Consider the following 19,099-nt stretch of genomic DNA (forward strand, 5'->3'; position numbering starts at 1 on the left):
ACAGTGGCTGGTGGTGTCCATCCACAGTCCACCACCTCTAGTCATTGTAACTGCATGTTTCCCAGCGGCGTGATTCTCCCCTTCAAGCCTTCTGCAAAAGGACGTCTTAAAGTCCCATAAACAATTATATCACTATGTTGATGGAGATGCACCCGATTCTTATGCTTGTGAGAGCTGGACTGTGAAAAAGTAAGAGAAGAAGAGTTGACTCCTTCATTCAAACTGGCATTGGCAAAGAATATGAGAGAAACCACGAACTGCCAGAGGACAGAACCACCCAGTCACAGGAGACATACCACCAGAATGCTTCTTAGAACCCAGGATGGCCCGACATTGGTGGGCTAACTTTGGACAAAAGTAACTCATCAGTTCTAGAATTACGATGGAGTACTGAGTTATACGTTGGGCTATTCCCCACAAGGTCAGCAGTTCAAAGCTATCTTATACTCCCAGGGAGAAAGAAGAGGCTTTCTGCACCCATAAAAGTTGTTGGGTGTTAACAAACCCAGGGACAAGGGAACAAGTGATTCAAAATCGATGGAGAGGAGGGTGTAGTAGGTTTGGTAGGGCTTGATCAGAGGCAATGTAACCAAGAGGAATTACTGAAATCCAAATGAAGGCTGAAAATGATAGTGGACAAGAGGGAAGTAAAAGGAAATCGAGAAAAGAACTAGGAGGAAAAGGACTTTATAGAGATCTAAACACAGGCATGTACATATGTAAATATATTTATATGTGATGATGGGAAAATACATCTATGTGCATATATTTATAGGTTTGGTATTAAGATAGCAGATGGACATTGGGCCTGTATTCCAGTACACCTTCAATGCAGGAACACTTTGTTCTATTAAAGTGGCATTCCATGATGCTCACCTTTCTGACAAGATCGCTGGATAAAGTGGGTGCATAAGCAAATGTGGTGAAGAAAGCTGATAGTGTCTGGCTATCAAAAGATATAACATCTAGGGTCTTAAAGGCTTGAAGATAAACATATCATTGTGAATGAGGGGGAGTGCAGAGTGGAGATCCAAAACCCATCTGTAGGCCACTGGACATCATCTTATGAAAGGCTCATGGGGAGGAGATGAGTCAGTCAGGGTGCAGTGTAGCACTGATGAAACAACTTTTGTCTAGTTCTTTTATGTCCTCTCCCACCCCCACTATCATGATCCCAATTCTACCTTCCAAATCTGGCTAGACCAGAGCATGTACACGGGTACAGATATGAACTGGAAACACAGGAAATCCAGGACAGATAAACCCCTCAGGACCAATAATGAGAGTAGCAATAGCAGGAGGGTAAGGGGAAGGTGGGGTAGAAAGGTGGAACCAATCACAAGGATCTACATATAAGCATCCCCTGGGGGATGGACAACAGAAAAGTGGGTGAAGGGAGACATTGGACCATATAAGACATGACAAAATAATAATTTATAAATTATCAAGGGTTCATGGGGGAGGGAGGGAAGGTAAAGGAGGGAGGGGAAATGTGAGGAGCTGATACCAAGGGCTTCAGTAGAAAGAAAATGCTTTGAGAATGATGAAGGCAAAAAATATACAAATGTGTTTGACACAATGGATGGATGTGTGGATTGTGATAAGAGTTGTATAAGCCCCCAATAAAATGATTTAAAAATAAAAATATATGAGACAATTAAAAAAAAAGATTTACAGCCTTGGAAATCCAAACGGGCAGTTCTACTTGGCCCAAAAGGGTGGTTATAACTTGGAATCAGTTAGGGAACAGTGGCTTTGGTTTTGCTTTTTGTTCGTGTTCTCTCCCTGGTCCCTGTCCTTTCTTACTGCCTCGAATCAGTCTGCCATTCTCACCTGCCCCTTGCCTGGGTTTTGGGCTCACCTGTCGTGGGAAGGCCCCCATGTCAGCAGATGGGATGTGTTTGCTTTCTAACTTTTTATCTTAATGGAAAATTCCAGACACGCACAACAATAAAGAGCCCTTGTGTCGCCCATCCATCAGCTTTAACAATTATCAACTTCTGGTCACCCTCGACCCTCACCACATGTTGAAGCAAATTCCAAGCCTGTAAATATTTCACAGCCAACTCTCAGAGAGAAGAATTCTCCAGTGTTTTCAAACACCGCCTGGAAACCCTGGTGCTGTTGTCCTCCAATACCGCTGAGTCCATTCCAACTCCGAGTGACAGAGCGAAACAGCCCCCTGCACAGTGCTGCCCTGCCCCCTGAGCCAGGACAGACCCACGGCCAAGGGGTGCTGAACAGGGAGGTGAAGGATGCCAAGGGGAGAAGGGTCCTAAGCCCTCCCACAAAAGCCGCGGTTTAATTGATTTCAAAAGGTCCAGACTCTGTCGCAGAACACAGTGTTGACATCTGGTTAGGCAACAAGAGTACAGATGGAGGTCTGGGCCCCACAACATACACATCCCAAAGCCCTGAGCCAAGAGGGGCCTTCACCTTGGAGTGGGGCTCATACCCTACGGGCCCCTTCCCTCACATTCCCAGGAGACACTGGATAGAAGGACCGAAGCTTCGGGCAGAGAGGAGCCTGCAGAGCGCCGGACATTGAACTGCTCTGCTCCTCACGGAGTGGAGACTGTCATGTCAGTCTCAGGATGTGGCAGAGGCTTGATCTGACCTTTAGATTTTGATGCTCGTGCCGTCTTCCTAGACTCATAAGTTGTACACTTCTCATTCTGGTCCTCAATGGCTGTTTGCAGCAGTTTCTTTTCATTCTGAATCAGGGCCCAACAGCAAATGAAGGTCCTGCAAGCTTTGCTCCATCCACATCGCTAAAGCCAACTCTACCTTGAGGTGGCAGCTCTTCCCCAGTCGTATTCTGAGTGGCTTCAACTTGTAATGATACAGGCTCACCTTACGGTACCATACCAGACAACATTCCACAATGATTCACAAGGGTTTCTTTGGCGACTTTCTATTAGAAGTATATTGCCTTGTCCTTCTTATGAGGTGTCGACCTGGAAACTCCTCTGAGACCTCATCACCGTGCGTGAACCTGCTGGTATTCGAAATACTGGTGGCATCACTTTCAGCCCCAGAGCCACACAAAATGCACTATAGTATGACAAAGTGACAGGCGAGTGGCGCAGCGAATAGACAGTAGTGTATTAACATCCAAATAATAAAAATAAGAAAATGACGGAAGAGGCCAAGTCCCTTCACTAATTAAATCCTAAAATTTTGGAAGGTTTGGTTCTGAAGTGAAGAAGATCAACCAAGTTTTCACTCTATTCCCAATCACCCTGTGGTCTAGGGGTTCCTGACCTACTGCGATGGTCCCCAAGCTCAAGCAGGTCCATGAACATACCTCTATTGTACACATTCTATGTGTGGTGTGCAGCTTAGGGTGTAGGAACAGGATTATGAGTAGTTTTTCTCAACTTCTTGAAAGGCTCCATAAACCAACTAATGTTGGAGTTGACTTTTGAGCTCCTTCCTGTGACGATTGGGAATGAATGAAGTGGTGGAAGGAGGGGAGGGACGTGGACAGTGCTGCCTGGAAGCGATTCAGGTGCAATCCCACCCTGGACCATTCGCTCTGCCATATTGCCTGACCTATCTCTAAAGCACTAGGAGATGTTGACTTCCTTCTGTCTGCAGAAGCCTCAAATGATTTCACAACAAAAGTTTTTCCTGTGCAGATTCCAATAGAGCTAGCCTTAAATTATTCTAAAAGGTTGTCAGGAAAATGTTTGCAAGCATTATGAGAATATACTTCAGGCTTGTAGGGGTGCTCCCATTTTGTTTGTGGACAGGCTTCCATTTTACAGGATCCACAGGGTTAGTATTTTGCTTTTGTTTCTTAAGAAGTCTTGATGGCACATTGATTGAGCACTCAGCCAGGGCAGCTGAAACCTTTCAAGGGGTCCCACAGGAAAAAGAGCTGTCAGTCTGCTCCCATAAAGATTACTAACATGAAACCAAACCCCATGCTATTGAGTCCATTGCAACTCATTGTAACCTTGGCAGGATTTCTGAGACTGTACAACTTTATGGGAGCAGAGAGTCTCATTTTTCATTCCTGGGTTTCCACCTGCCCTTCTGCACTTGGCGATGCAACCTTTACCCGACACCATCAGCAGGGGACCATCGGGTTGTCGCTGTTGTTTTGGGGTGCTGCCTTCCAGTCCGCTCTGACTCATAGCAACCCCGTGAACCATAGCACGCCACGCCGCCCAGTCCTGCGCCATCCTCACAATTGTTCCTGCGCCCGAGCCCACTGTGGCAGCCACAATGGCAGTCCATCTTGTCAGGGGCCTTCCTCTTTTTCACTGTCCTTGTATCATCATGCCCTTCTCCAGGGACTGGTCTTTCCTGACCACATATCCAAAGCACATTGAGATGAAGCATCGCCACTCTTGCCTTTAAGGAGCATTCTGGCTGTACTTCTTCCGAGCAGATCTCTTAGTTCTTTTTCCGGACCCTGGTACTTCCAATATTCTTCACCAGCAGCACAACTCAAATGCATTGATGCATGTTGGGTCTTCCTTATTCAATGTCCAACTTTCACAGGCATGTGAGGCACTTGAAAATCCCAGGGCTTGTTTCACCGGCATGAAGACTACATAAAGATTGCCACTTGGGAAGTCCTTTGGGGGCATTCTATTCTGTCATATGGGCTTTAGATGCATCAGGTTCAACTCGGAGGCACACAACAACCATGCTTTTGTGTTGTAGGTTAAGCTAAGAGCACACGTGCTCATTAGGAAGGTAGCTCGCTGGCTCCCTGCTCCCTGCCTGTGATGAGTCTGAATCTGGACGCTCTTGGGGCTCTTTGGGCTTCTAAGCTGTTTTTATTTTCCCTCCCACTTCTTACATGTGCTCTCTCTACTCTGCAGCCTTGTAAACTCTAATTGGTGTGTCCACACTGGGACTGCAAAGGGCTTCTTGGCTACTCTAAGGCTTTTCACACCTCCTCCTTAAATCCTCCTGTCTCCACCATCTGACTGTGACTGTCCATCCTCTGCCTTTCCCTCCTAACTGCCCATCATTAAGGAATCCCCTGAACAAAGATCACTCACACTGCCTGGAGAGATGCCAAGGGTCCATTCCATCTCACACGCAGAGTTCCAGGGGAAAGTCCTGCTTCCACCCCATGGAAGAATTGAAATACATGCAGGCTTCCGTGCTGCGGGCTGAGGCTTTCCTGGTCACAACGTGGTTGCTTACCATAAGCTGGCTGCCATGCTTGCCCCGGCTTAGTTCTAGTTTGACTAAGCTCTGCCATCTGAACAAAGTTAGCAGCGGTAAGGAGTCCAAGGCCAGTATAAGAGAGGGCTCCATCACCAGACATTGCCTTGGGCGAGGAGTCCCTCCTGAGGCACACCGTCCAGGCTCTCAGCACTTCTGGGGCAGGTGGGAGCTTTAGTGGCATCTGGGCAACACTTTAGGTAAGATGTCCTGGTGCCATTTCTGCAGTATCTAGCACCCCCTTGAAGATATTAAAAAGCAAAGATGTACCTTTGAGGATTAATGTGTGTCTGGCCCAGGCCACGGTGTCTTCAATTACTCCCTATGGGTGTGAAAACTGGACGATGGCTATGGAAGACCAGCAGAGACCTGATGACTTTGCATTACAGTATGGGGGAGGGCAGTGCCGACTCTATCAGGCACAACCAGAAGAAAGAACAACGCTGCTTTGGAAGAAGTACAGCCAGGATCTCCTTAGAAGCCAGGATGGCAAGACTTTGACCCCAGGACTTTGGACGTGTTATTAGGAGGAGCCGGTCCCTGGAGAAGGGCATCAGGCTTTTTAAAATAGAGGGTCATCAAAAAGAGGAAGACCCACTGAAAGATGGACAGACACAGTGACTGCAGCCACAGGCTCAAACATAAGAACAACCGTGAGGGAGCGCAGGGACCAGTCGTGTTTCGTGGGGTAGCTTTAGTTTGAACTGACTGGACAGCACCTAACGATAACTGTCAGCAGTCACGAGTTGTTTCTCAAACATGAATCCCTTCCCTGCCATAAATATTTTTAAATAACGGCATGTTGCATTCTGCTCACGCATTGTTTTCCAACAGGAGGACTTTGATTTTGTGACTGAGCTCATCAGGAAGCTTTATGGCAATGGAGTCATAGGGCACGCACTGTCCGTGGAGACCATTCAGACTCGGGTCAGCAGAACTTCTGCTGGGACTAAGCTCCTCAGCATCGTGGAGTGTCTCGTAGAACAAATACTAATCTCTCCATCACGTACTCTACTTATTATTTTAAAATTGGGAGTTCATACAGATATCATATCATTTCATAGTTTAATCACATCAAGCAGTATTGTAGAATTGCTACCACAATCAGTTTCCAATCATTCTTTCTCTTCCTGGATTCCTTGACATCGTCTCACTTTTAATGTCCCCCCACACCCCATCACTGCACCTCCTCCCCTCCAACACACACCTACACACACACACACACACACACACACACACACACACACACACCCTTATTCTACTTGCTGTCCCATAGGTTTATCAATCCTGGGGTTCATATACCAAAAACCATAACATAAATTCAAGAGTGTGCCCTCCAATGGCATCACGCCTCTGGTACATTTCTTAATATGAACAAACAGAAACAAAACAAAATACAGAAAATGTTGAAAAACCAGATAAGATCCAGCATTCACCAGAGGGGGGATCAATTGACAACATTTTACCCGTTCAAGTTAGGCTTATCCCTTTAATCTTCTACACTCATCTCTCCGATGCACACTGCTTAGGGACCACTTTCCTTCCATCCCTCAATTGTGGATAGAGGGAGATCACTGGAGGCTTATTTCTTATGTACTTCCCACAAATGCATCTTGGGTTCCCGCTGTAACGCAGTCTTTTGCTAGCCGAATTCTCACAATTTATGCTCTGATACAATTCCTTCCTTTGGCTTCAGATGATATCACTTACAATCCTTTGGTGATTGATAATGGCGTGCTTCTTCCATGTGGACTTTATTGACATCTCACTTAGACACAATTTTATCTAATAGCCTGGTACCATCTAATTTCATCACCATATATTGCTATAGCCCCCGTATCTTCTGTGTTCCCTTCCTATGGGTGAGTATTGAGCAGGGTCATTCTATTATGTACTTTAATCTTTTTTTCATTCGCCTATTATTTTCCTTGAAGCTTCCTAGTTGTATACTCCATCATTCTGTTTTCAGGTATAATAAGCCTTGAACTCTGAGAAACTAGTTTCTCACGACTCAGGAAACATGTGGAAGGATGATGGGGCAGAAACCACGTCAGAACACGATCTACAAGAAGACCGTGACCAATGTTAATATTCATGGTTGGATTGAGTTCAAGGAGAGTGAGGGCTGCATGTCATGAGAGGCGTTCAAACATAACGTTAGTCACAACGTGGCAGTGCTTCTTCAACATCACAGGCAGGCTGAGGACCCAGGCTTCCCTTGTGCTCAAAAATCCTTCACTGGCCCATCAGTGGGAAATTGGACATCCCGTACAGAAGGGCCACGGGGAGGAGATGAGCCAGTCAGGGTGCAGCATAGCAATGATGAAACAGGTAAATTTCTTCTAGTTCCTAAATGCCCCCCCCCCTATCATTATCCCAATTCTACCTTACAAATCCAGCTGGACCGGAGGATGTACACTGGTACAGATAGGAACTGGAAACACAGGGAATCCAGGACAGATAAAAACCTCAGGACCAGTGATGAGAGTGGCCATACTGGGAGGGTGGGGGGAAGGTGAGGGAGAAAGGGGTAACAGATTACAAGGATCGACATATAACCTCCTCCCTGGATGATGGACAGTGGAGAAGTGGGTGAAGGGAGATGTCAGACAGTAAGATATGACAAACTAATAATAATTTATGAATTACCAAGGGTTCATGGAGGAGGGGGGAACGGGGAGAGAGGGTAAAAATGAGGCGCTGATACCAAGGGTTCAAGTAGAAAGAAAATGTTTTGAGAATGATGAGAGAAACAAATGTACAAGGGTTCTTGACACAATGGATGGATGGATGATGGATTGTGATAAGAGTTGTATGAGCCCCCAATAAGATGATTAAAAAAAACAACCCTTCACTGTGTTTGACTTGTGTGTTGCCATCAGTGTGGTTCTGATTTGTGATGCCCTGGCGTACAACGCACTGGGCAGTGCTGGTCCAGAATCATCGTAAGAGTCGTTGGGATACTTGTGTCCATTCTTATAGCTATTGTGGCAGTTCGTCTCATGGTAGCTTACCCTACTTTTACCAACCATGGTAACCTTCTTCGGTGAATGGTCTTTCCCCATGATGCATCCAAAGTAGGCAAGCCGTGGTCTCACCACACTACTTCCAAGGCACATCCTGACTGAGTTGATTGCTCTCTTCCAGCCCATGGCATTTTGAAGATGCTCCTCCAACACCACAGTTAGAATGCACCACTTCTTCGTCTTTCTTCATGTCTGATTGTCCATCTTTCGCATGCATTTGCACTGAGTGAAAAGGTCATGGCTTTGGCCAGGTGCACTTTACTCGTCAAGCTGACGCTGTGGCCTGCCTGCTGCCTCCTACAGAGTTTTATAGTCTCAGAAACTCATAGCAACCATAGAGGGAATCGACTGGATGGCAGGATGCTGGTTGCGCTGTTCTCCATCAATCTTTTACCTTGCTTTCTTAAGCAACTTCCACTGACCTCTGCACCATAAATAAGTACACTTGCACCCTTACTGGGCTGCTGTGGTCAGATGAGAAGGATATTGGCATAATGTTCGAAGAGGTTAAGACGTGGTTGTCCATGTTTCTTGTCAGCATCTCTCATGTGTGTAAACGATTTGAGATCTACTGGAGTTTCTCTTTTAAATGAAGCATTTCAAAGATAACCGTGTTGTGGCTGTCAGGTTCCCTTGAATCAGTTCTGACTCATCATGATCCTGTATACAGCAGAGCAAAATATCCCCTGGTCCAGTCCTTACTGCTTAAGCCCGTGGGGGCAGCCACTGTGTCCGTCCATCTTGTCAAGGGTCTTCCTCTTCTTTGCTGCCCTGTTACTTTACCAAGCGTGGTGTTCTTTCCCAGAAACCACACTCTCCTGAAAGCATGTCTGAAGTCTGTGAGATGGTGTCTAGCTGTCTTTGCTTCTCACAGTCCACAATAAAAAGACCCCAGTTTGAGACGTCTACCAATGGGCAGGTTGGTGGTTTGAACCCTCCCAGAGGTTCCTGGGAAGGCTGGCCTGTCATGGAGCAGTTGTATATGACACCTATAAGGCCCCACCATGTGTCAGAATCCACTCAGGGGCAGTCAGCCATCACAACCAGAGGAAAAGTCAAGTTAAGACCTTAAGTCAAGGACCACAGGTGAGCAATTGGCTGAAGATATAGAGGGAGCATGTGGACAGAGAAGACCTGAGATCCCAAGCTCAGCTGGCAGATGGCCTTTGGGTCTTTAGCTCGCATTCCTCAGAGGATGATTTGGGAGCACAGTATTGGCTTTGCCAAAGAATGCTCATCTTTTAGGTGCTTTACACAATTGATGTATGTATGGATTGTGATAAGAGTTGCACAAGCCCCTAATAAAATGTTTAAAAAAAATGTTCCTCACTCTCAAACGAGGCTAGCTATCCTTCAAGCAAGTGAAGGGGCAGATGCCCAGCATCTTACGAATATGAAGTAAATGTTGCTTTATGAGAACAGAAGTGTTTTCTCATCCACAACCGTAACACTAGCTTGTTAAATGTTAGAAATACTTGTACTATAAACAAACACATAAAAGTCTTTCATGCCTGTAGCTAAGCTTCGGATGGCAACGAACCTTTAGAAGTAGCTTGTTAAGCATTGCCTAATTGTATGTAGGTGACCAGTCTGCTGAAACCAAAGAAGGGTTGCTTTCATTCATTACCCATTAACTTTCCCCTCAAACCAATTCTTTTAGAAAATAACCAAAGACTAATAAATATGTACCTTTTCCAAGACCCCAGAGGCCTTGTGACCATGGCTCACCGAACTGCAATGGTCTTAGCATGGCTTCTCCTTGAACTTTGATGATGGGTGAGCACGTTTCCTTATGACATAACTGTCAGCCCTCAGAAGCTTATTTTCTTCAACGTTCTACGATAGAATTGTGCATCCCCAAGCTCGATCCTACAAGCATCCAAGTGGGTCCCACTCATCGCAACCCCAAAGGACCCAGCAGAGTTGCTCCCGAGGGGTTTGAGGCTGTCATCTTCACAGAAAGCGACGGTCACATCTTTCTCCATGCTGGTTTTTAGCCAGCTGTCTAACCAACCACACCAGCAGGTCTTCTTGAAATTGTATTAGCACTTAAAAAACCTGGATCGATTGGAGCACTAGATTGGTGGGTAATGTGTTGTCGAATTTGAGGGTCAACTACTAAACCAATGTGTTGTTGACTTTCAGGTATCACTGAGCTGGTTCTGTCTGCACTGATGTTCTGTGGATCACCTGGGAAGTCAGGGCCCTGTCCTGCTAGAGGATCGGCCTGCGGAACTGGCTGTGATCTCTCACCCCCCAGTGGAGCGCAAAGCCTCTTCCTGATAACGGGCTGGCCAAGAGCGAGGAGGCAGGCTGGAGGGATGAGAAAACCCAGCATGAGAATCCAGGCCTGCTGACAGACCCTTGAAACTAGTGATTCGCCACTTCCTTCATTCCTTCCCCGAGTCAGCAATTGCACTCCTTGATTGGACTTGGGCCTCTGAAGGAGAGATTTATCTTGAGCCAGACCCAGCCTCCGGGTTGTTTCCATCCTGCAACTTTGGATGTCTGTGCTGAATCACAGAAAGCCAAACCCTAGCACATCAGCCTCTCAGCTCAAAGCAGACACTGCGGGTGCTAATTTTATGAGCTGTGAGAAGTCAAAGGTATGTGGGATTTTACTTCTGGGGTGGGGGAGGCGGGTGATGTGCTATTTTGACCAGGGTTTTCTGGTCTCAGGATCTTGTTCATCAGACCTTATCTTGACAGGTTATCAGAGTGATTTTCCTGGCTTTTATTTGCAAATGGCTGGGGAAATGGAATTAGAGACACAGAGACCAAAGGAACGGACCTCCCTGTCCTGAAATGGTCTGAATAATTCCCTAGCTCAGCAAAAATCCTTCATTCGAGGGTTTGCTGTGTGCAGGAGAGGCGGGGGATGTTGGCATGCTGTTAACACAAAGCAAAGGCTTCACTTTAAAAAGTTCAGGGGAATTGTTAGCCCCCAAGAGATGCCTGGGCTCTGGTTTTTTGTGAGTCTGCGCCTCTCTCTGGTTTCCAAGGAAAGCTGGAAGTGCGTTGGCCAGGTGTTCCAGCTGAGAGGGACTTCGGACATTATCTAGTTTACCAGGCTGATTTTAGACCTGGAGACATAGGGGTCCAAGCATCAAAACCATCATGAAGCCAGTGGAGGAAACCCTAGAATCATGCCCAGTCCCATCTCCAAACAGTGCTGCGCTCAAACTCCATCCCTACCTTACTCCAAAGAACAAGGTTCCTTTTTCAGTTTCAGATTTGAACATTAGGCAGACAGTCACCTCCAGGCCATCCCTCTTCCACACCCAACCCACCAATGAGCCAATTGTTGGCCTTACAAATGTCTCTGCCAGGAAATCCAAAAACGTGGAGGTTTGAGTCCCCTCAGAGGCACCTCAGAAGAAAATCCTGCCCGTCTGCTTCCGTACACACAGCCACTGAAAGCCTTGGGGAGCACGATTCCAGTGGGACCCGTGAGAGCTTGTCGAGAGTCAAAGCAAACTTCCCAGCAGCCCGTGCTCTGCTCTCGGAGCCATTGTTGAGCTCATGCTCACTGTGCTAGCTATATAATCACTTGTCAATTTGATTAAGAGTGAAGGGGTGGAGTCTGGCCTGTCAGTCAGGCCCTAGACAATGAGGCCTCTGTGTGGGCATGGCCTTCTCCTGAGGATTCTGGGAACTCCTGTAATTCCTCCCCGGAGGTGGGAGACACTTTCTTGGCTCACTCCGTAGGAGGCATCCCTGAGGAGAAACCACATGGACTTACCCTGATGCAGCCAGAGCCCTGGAGCTGAAGAAGCCACATGGAGACACCTGCCAGCTGAGATGCTTACTGGGTCCACAAGCCTTCTCACCCACTGGCTTGTGGTCTTCCTGCATTCGGCATCATTGCATGTGTTTCATGGGTCTGAAGAGGACTTTATAGATTGGGCATATAGCCTAATATTGGATTTATGGACTTGATCTGGACTGGGGTGGGATGTTTTCTCAATATTCAATTGCTCTTGTAGATAAAGCTCTTTCCTATCCTATACACTTATGAGTATCTATGACTTTGTTTCTCTAGTCTACCCAGACTAACACACTGCCTCATAGCAATTCCATGGGATGAACGAGAACTGCCCCATGAGGTCCTGAGTCAGCCATCTTTATGGGAGGACGGTCAGGTTTCCTCTCCTGGAGAGGTGGTGGGGAAGAGGGTTCTTACTGCCCAACTTTTAGCTCATAGCTGAGTGCCTCCCTGTGACACCACCTGCACTTCTTACCTGGTACAACTAAAAGCAAATGAGCAAGATAGATCAGATTTCAACTGAACTTGATCCCTGGATACCAAGCTTCACATGAGAAGGCCCTATGAACCTGAGATGCATGATGGGTAAGATAGTGTCCCCCAAGTTACAGATGGAGCAATGGGGGTCCTCAAACATGGACACTGCGCTTTTCTCTAAGCCTTTCCTGATGATCCAGGCAACTGCTGGCCCTGGATTCCTTGGGAATAAGGCTGAGAAGCCAGAATGTCCACCATGTACCCCATCCCCAGCCCTGGTAGTGCAGGCTCAGGAGAGCATGTGGCTCTCAGAAAAAAATAGCATTCAGTTCTTTGGGGTCAGACCACGGCTCTAATCCCTGACATTTGAACATCTTCCACTTTGGGTTTTAATTTCTGGTATGAGAGATTCATGGAGACCCAGTGGCACAGCAATGAAGGGCTCAGCTCTTCACTAACTGAAAGGTTCACGGTTTAAACCCACCCAGCAGCTCTAACAAATAGGAAGGCCCTGAACGAGATGATTGACACAGCTCCCGCAACAAGGGGCTCAAGAATCTGAACAATTCTGAGGATGACACAGGCCCAACTTGACGGCACCTGACAATAGCAACCACGACACTGGCTCCATGGGAATCTGCTTCTCTAAAGATCACAGTCTCCCACCTAGGACAGTCTCAGGATCCTGTGCTGCGATAGGTTGTCGTCGGTGTTGTTGTTAGGTGCTGTTGAGGGAGTTCCAACTTGCAATGACCCGATTGTCAACAGAAGGAACCTGCCTGGTTCTGCAGCACCTCACAATTACTCCCAAGCTTGAGCCCATGGTTGCAGTCGCGGTGTCAATCGCCTCCTTGAGGGCCTTCCTCCCTTTCGCGGCACCTCTGCTTTACCAAGCAGGATGTCCTTCCCCACATCCGGTCTCTCCTGACCACATGTCCAAAGCACATGAGACAATGTCTCACCATCCTCGCCTCTAAGGAGCATCTGGCTAGACTTCTTCCAAGACAGATGTGTGTGTTCTTAGGGCAGTCCATGGTACTTCCAATATTCTTCACCAGCACCATAATTCAAATGCACCCATTCTTCGTTGGGCCTCCTTATTCAATGTCCAGGTTTCCCATGCGTCTGATATGACCCAAAATCACATAGTTTGGGTCAGGTTCGCCTTAGTCTTCAAACTAGCATACTTGCCTTTCAAAACATAAAAGATGCCATCTGCACATGATTTAACTAATGCAGTTCAGGGACCTGGGGTCAAATGGATGTCCCCCTTTTCACATTTCGCTCACAGCTCTCACTCCTCAAAACGCCCTGCCATGTTCTTGATCCATGACCCCATAGGACAGGGCAGAATTGCCCCCCATGGCTTTCTGAGATGGTAACTCTTATTCATCTTTTCCCAAGGACCAGCTGGTGCTTTTGAACTGCATGCAGACTTTGCTGTCAGCAACCCAAAGCATAACTTCATATTCAGTGCACCAGCTCCAGGGGGAGGGTGACTCTTGCCAGCTGGAGAATGGAGGAGAATTCCTTGTCTCCTCTGAACTTCTCTGGTCCCAGGGCTCCTTGAAGATTCCCATGTGTCTTGTCATCCATCTTCTCTTAGGTCTAAGAGGTTCTCAGTTCAGGGACCCTGAATCCAAAAGATGCACATTTCTGCTGTCTCCTCTCTCTTGGTGGTAGTAGGCCCCTTTCTCTGCTTTCTTCTCTTTTCATTTATCTTATAAGATAAGGGGATGCAGGCTACCTTTCAGGGAAACTCCTCACAGTGGCCCAGGGCTCTGACATGAATCAGGGAAATAATGCCATGCTACTGTCGCATTAGCCACAGGCAGAGACTACAGTTGACAACATCACAAAGTGGAGGGTACGCACACAATTCTGGGTATCACGGCACATGTTGCTGACACATGCTCGGGGTGGCGGGCACAATTAGATTCCTGGCACAAACCCTATGGTGAAGTTCAATCAGATCCTACCGGGTCCCTATCGGCTGAAAATTGGCCAGATGGCACCAATTCAAAGCAAGCCCATGTTCAACACACTGAAACACTCCCTGGTCCTGTGCCATCCCCACATTCATTGTGTTTGTAGCCACTATGTCAGTCCATCTCGTGGAGGGTCTCCCTCAATTTTCAGACCTTTCACTTGACCAAACACAATGTCCTTCTCCAGGGACTGGTCTCTCCAGACAACATGCCCAAAGTAGGTGAGACACAGGCTCATCACCCTTATTTCCAGTCACTGCTCGGACTGTGCCAGTTTTCACTCCATTTTCAATCATTGTGGGTCCTGGCATGTGTCAGTAAAAGACAAGGGAAGCTTGGTGAACAGGTGCCTCTTCAAGAGGAAGGCAGAGGCCTCGAACCTCTGCCACCTGGAAACCAGGATAACCCAGGTCAGCTGATCCCGGGACCAGCTCCCTCTCTGCACAGTGCCCTGCACTGGGGAGCTAACTCCTGATTCTGGGACTCGGTTTGGGGCATTCTGTTCCTTCCCAAGGCAGACTATTTCAGAATCAGAGATGGACTAGACCTGATTCCTCATATCCTGGCCATTCTCTGCTGGCTACGGAAGGTTGTGATCAGGGATACGTTCACACAAGGGGCAATAGTTAGCTTGCATGTTTTAAAAAGACCCCACTGTGACCCTAGTGGTCATTGCTTTTTCCATTGGGCAGGGCCACAGTAACTTGCAAGATGGGATTTCTTTGGGCGTTTCACTCTTAGCAGACCACAGCAGTATGTCTTAGCTTCCTAAGACTGCTATGGTAACAGACCACAGAGCCAGTGGCTTTAAAGAGCCGGAGCTTATGATCTCACCATTGCGGAGACCAGGAGTCTGATTCATGATGCTGGTGGTGTCAATGCCTTCTGAGAAAAGCCCTTTTCTGTACTTCTCTCAGAGCTTCATTTCTTCTCCTGGCAACCCTTGGTGCTCTTTTGCTGCTTACAGATGCATTTTCATGCAGAAACCAGGCAGCAAGGGGGTTTCACACCTACATTGAGTGCAGTTGAAGCTGAACATTAGAAGAACAAGGAAAGAAACTATTCTTATGTGAGAGATAGGTGCTACTAGCAAGTCACCAGCAGAGCCACGAAGCCCACCTATTCACGAGTGTGGATCTGGGAAACACTGGCAAAGGACTTCAAAAGCAAGGAGGCAGCAAACACCGCATCTTTCACTGAGAAGATGAATTCCATTGAATCACAGTGGCGGGGAGCTGGCGCCTATGGAGTACATGCCAAATGCCAGGCGGAGCCCGAGGATTTTCTGCCTCGGAGCTCAATTGCCTCATGTGTTCACTGATGCACCACAGTGTACTCCCTGCAGAATGCCCCACTGCACGGTCCTCTGCCCCCCTCATAATCGTTCCTATGCCTGAGCCCATTGATGTACCCACTGTGTCAAGCCATCTTGTCAGGCCTTCCTCTTTTTAGCTACCCCTCCACGTTATCAAACATGGTGTCTTCTCCAGAGACTGGTCTGTCCTGAAAACATGTCCAAAGTATGTCAGAGGAAGTCTGTGTGTTCCTAAGAAGATGCTTGGGTAGCAAAAGCTGTAGTGTCTGAGGTCTTAAAGGCTTGAAGATAAACAACTGGCCCTCTAGGCGAGAAGCAACAAAGCCCACATGGAAGAAGCCCATCAGCCTCTGTGGTCATGAGGTGTCAATGGAAACAGCTGTCAGGCATCAAAGACCCAGAACAAAAAAAATCATGTCAATGTGAATGAGGGGGAGGGGAGAGTGGATACCCAAAGTCCATCTGTAGAGAATTGGACATCCTCTTACAGAACGACACAAGGAAGAGACAAGCCAGTCAGGGTGCAGTATAGCACCAATAAAACATACAACTTTCCTCTAGCTTTTCAATGCTTCTCCCCCACCCCTCCCACTATCATGACCCCAATTCTACCTTACAGATGTGGCTAGACCAGAGCATGTCCACTGGTACAGATAAGAGCTGGAATGAGAGGGAATCTGGAACAGATAAACCCCTTAGGACCGATCATGAGAGTAGCAATACCAAGAGGATAGACAGAAGGTGGGGGGTGAGAAAGGAGGAACCTATCACAATGATCAACATCAGTGATTCTCAACCTTCCTAATGCCACGACCCTTTAATACAGTTCCTCATGTTGTGGTGACCCCCAACCATAAAATTATTTTCGTTGCTACTTCATCACTGTCATCTCGCTACTGTTATGAATCAGGCGACACCTGTGAAAGGGCTGTTCAACCCCCAAAGGGGTCACGATCCGCAGGTTGAGAACCGCTGCTCTACATAAAAATCTCTTCCCCCAGGCAGATGGATAACAGAAAAGTGGGTGAAGGGAAACGGCGGTCAATGGAAGACATGAAAAAAAAAAAAGATAAATTATCCAGGAATCATAAGGGAAGGTGGGTGGGAGAATGAGGGAAAAATGTGAGGAGCTGATACCAAGGGCTTGAGTAGAAAGAAAATGTTTTGAAAATGATGATGGCAGCATATGTACAAATGTGCTTGACACAATGGATGGATGGTTGGATTATGATAAGAGCTATATAAGCACCCAATGAAATGATTAAAAAAGAAAGAAAGCCCATTCTTTCCCATAAAGAGCATCTGGTAGTTTTGAACAGCTAACCTCCTGGCTAGTAGTCCAATGTGTAACTGCTATGCCCTCAGGGCTCCTCCCAACAATGGCTATGGAAGGCGGAAGAAGAATGGGTGCATTTACATGGTGGTGTTGGTGAAGAACATCAAATATCCCATGGACTTCCAGAGGAGAACACACAGCTGCAATGGGAATAAGTGCAGCCAGAATGCTACTTGGAGCTGCGGACGACAAGCCGTGGACCTCCCAGATTTGAGACATGTTCACTAGAGGGATCAATCCCTGGAGAGGGACATCGTGCTCGGCAGGCAGTCAGTGAGAAAGAGGACGACTCTCCGAGAGAGTGGGTTCAATGGTGGGTTAAAACACAGCAAGAGCTATGAGGATGGTGTGGATCTAGCTCAGTGGCACACAGGGGCATGATGAGTCAGAACTCACTCAGGCACCAGCAGCAATGGCAGACAAACGAGCTTCACATGGTTATCACTCCATTTTATGGACCAGAAAGCGGAAGCACGGAGTGGTGGGTAAGTGGTAGGGGATGGGATTGTGAGTGTGGTCCAGGCGCTTGGTTCTAATTTTTCTTGGTTACTGTCCTCTTCCTACCCTACATCCTCTCCACTAAGGGCCTTAGAAAGAGCCTGGTAGCACAATGATTAAGTGTTGTCCTGAAGGTTGGAGGTTTGAACCCACCAGGAAGCTCTGCTAAAAGATGTGGGTAGTTGAGTCCAAACGTGCTCTGCTGTAAACAGCAACAACAACAACAACGGGACATCAGGATTCTTCGCACCTAGACTGATTTATATGGCACCCCATTTAGCAACTGCAGTGGGAAAAGCAGCATTAGCACAACCTTTGTACAGATCGGACAACTGAGGCTCAGAGACAGCGAGAGCATGACTATAGCCAAATCTCATTTCTGATGGCCAAGGGTAACTGGAAGTTAATGACAGGGTCAGGAGGGAAACCAGCAGACTGTGTCCTCATCCACTCCATCAAACTGCTGCTAAAGAAGTAAGAATCACCCCAGACTAGCTTTCCAGCTGCAGAGAAGTCTAATTGTGCTTGAATGTGAGTTCAGTTCAACTACTAACCAAAAAGGCACCCTGGTGGTGTAGTGGGTGATGAGTTAGACTGCTAATTGCCAAGTTAGCAGTTTGAAACTACTGGCTGCTCTATGGGAGAAAGGGGAGGCTTTCCACGCCTATAAAGACAGCCTTAGGAAGCCACAGGTTAGTTCTATTCTGTCGTACAGAGTTGTCCTATAAGGCTGGAATTGACTCTATGGCTGTGTGTTTGGAGTTGGTTTTGTTAACTGACAGCTCGGCAGTTCGAATCCACCAGCTGTTCCGTGGGAGAAAGATGTAGCCACCTGCTTTTGGAAAGACGGCCGTTTCAGGAACTCTATGGAGCACTCTGACTTGGCCCTTTACGGTTGTTATGAGGTATAATTACAGCAACCGATCTGTGTTGGAAGCAGTACGGCCTGAGTGCTCATGTGAGGCAAGGATGGCAAGACTTCGTCTTACGCACTTGGGATTATTGTCTGTCAGGAGAAACCAGTCCCTGGAGAAGGACATCATGGTTGGTAAAGTGGAGGGGCAGCGTAAAAGAGGAAGGCCCTCGACCAGATGGATTGGCACTGTGGCTGCAGCCATGGGCTCAGGCACAGGGACCATTGTTGGGGGGGGAGGGGGGCAGGACAGTGCAGCATTTCATGAGGGTCGCTATGGGTTGGAGCCAAGTTGATGGCACCTAACAACCAATGAGTTATAATCAACTTGCTGGTAATGGGTTTGGTGTTTGTTTTGTGGGGTTTTCTTGGTGCAAATTGTTATGCTTGCATCTCAATGTTTAATTTTAATGTTGACTCACTCTAAAATGTCTTGCAAAAATGCATTTATTTAGGTTTTTTTGTTTTTTTAAGCACCAACCCAAACCATTTCCATCGTCTTTCTGTCCATTCAGACCCATCGGCCCGGGAGTGCAGAGCCGAGGAGTAGCTCAGGATCTCCAAGGCTGTAGACACTGGGAGAGCAGAGC

General features: G+C 47.3%; 1 protein-coding gene across 1 annotated transcript in view; it reads right to left on the minus strand.

The window, feature by feature from the left end:
- The window catches only part of ADAMTS16 (ADAM metallopeptidase with thrombospondin type 1 motif 16), a 198,143-nt gene that overhangs the window by 14,249 nt on the left and 164,795 nt on the right, over positions 1 to 19,099 (minus strand). The gene's annotated exons all lie outside the window — the stretch shown is intronic.

The sequence above is a fragment of the Tenrec ecaudatus genome, chromosome 2, assembly GCF_050624435.1.
Source record: "Tenrec ecaudatus isolate mTenEca1 chromosome 2, mTenEca1.hap1, whole genome shotgun sequence".
Lineage (NCBI taxonomy): Eukaryota > Metazoa > Chordata > Mammalia > Afrosoricida > Tenrecidae > Tenrec > Tenrec ecaudatus.